This window comes from Eurytemora carolleeae, unplaced genomic scaffold, assembly GCF_000591075.1.
Source record: "Eurytemora carolleeae unplaced genomic scaffold, Eaff_2.0 scaffold721, whole genome shotgun sequence".
Lineage (NCBI taxonomy): Eukaryota > Metazoa > Arthropoda > Copepoda > Calanoida > Temoridae > Eurytemora > Eurytemora carolleeae.
The window spans coordinates 109,001-110,228 of NW_019396615.1; the positions used below are offsets into that span (position 1 = coordinate 109,001).

Consider the following 1,228-nt stretch of genomic DNA (forward strand, 5'->3'; position numbering starts at 1 on the left):
GGGGGGGGGGGGGGCAAAAACAAAAAGTTTAAAGATCAAGACAATTAAGTATAAAGTTTTAAGTAACATATTTTTTCTTAATATGGTGAAATTAATATCTATATGCATAACGATTGAAATGAATCCGTATTTTTACAGATTACATAAATCAGTTGCATTCAAACAACCTAGAATAGCAGAGCTCTGCTCAAAAAGTTTTCTTCATTATTTTCAGTAGACGCTGAGAAAGGTATCTGCACATAGGAGGGAGGAAAGGCCAAGCGGCCCTGAACCCCGTGCTCAATTAGCTAGCCTCAATTCTTAACTACAATTTTTAATAAAATTTATTATTTTAGGGTTAGGTTAGGTTAAGCTCATTTCTGGGTCGAGCGCTGCGGCTAGGACAGGCTAGGGGGCGCGCGAGCGCTGCGGCCACATGACCAATTCTAATTTGTGAACAAAAAAAATGGTCATGTACAAAATTGATAGGTTCTATTTTTATGTCCATTTGAACTATTTTTATGTTTATTTGAACTATTTTTATGTTCATTTGAACTATTTTTATGTTTATTTGAACTATTTTTATGTTCATTTGAACTATTTTTTTGTTCATTTGAACTATTTTTATGTTTATTTGAACTATTTTTATGTTCATTTGAACTATTTTTATGTTCATTTGAACTATTTTTATGTTAACATTTGAACTATTTTTATGAATTCATTTGAACTATTTTTATGTTCATTTGAACTATTTTTATGTTCATTTGAACTCTATTTTTTTGTTAATTTGAACTATTTTATGTTCATTTGAACTGCCCATTTGAACTATTGTTTTGTTCATTTCAACTATTTTTATGTCCATTTGAACTATTTTTATGTTCATTTGAACTTTTTTTTTGTTTATTTCATTTATAATATTAATAGTTCAAATAAACAATAATTCAAATGAACTGAAATTAGTTCAAATGAGCATTAAATTAACTCGTTTGAACTATTGTTCATTTCAACTATTCACGTGGTACCACGTGCAGTTGTTCAAACGAACAATAGTTCAAACGGGAGTAGTTCAAATGGGAGTAGTTCAAATGGGATAGCATCATCTTTACATATTTCATTAAAGAAGTAGTGAACCTCATGTTGAAACTTTATTTCCTAAACCTTATTGTATTTCCTAAACCTTATTGTATTTCCTAAACCTTATTGTATTTCCTAAACCTTATTGTATTTCCTAAACCTTATTGTATTTCCT

At 29.4% G+C, this 1,228-nt stretch overlaps 1 protein-coding gene across 1 annotated transcript in view; it reads right to left on the reverse strand.

Moving 5' to 3' along the window:
* LOC111706352 (vascular endothelial growth factor C) overlaps window positions 1-1,228 on the reverse strand; it is a 17,134-nt gene that overhangs the window by 12,048 nt on the left and 3,858 nt on the right. The window lies entirely within an intron of this gene.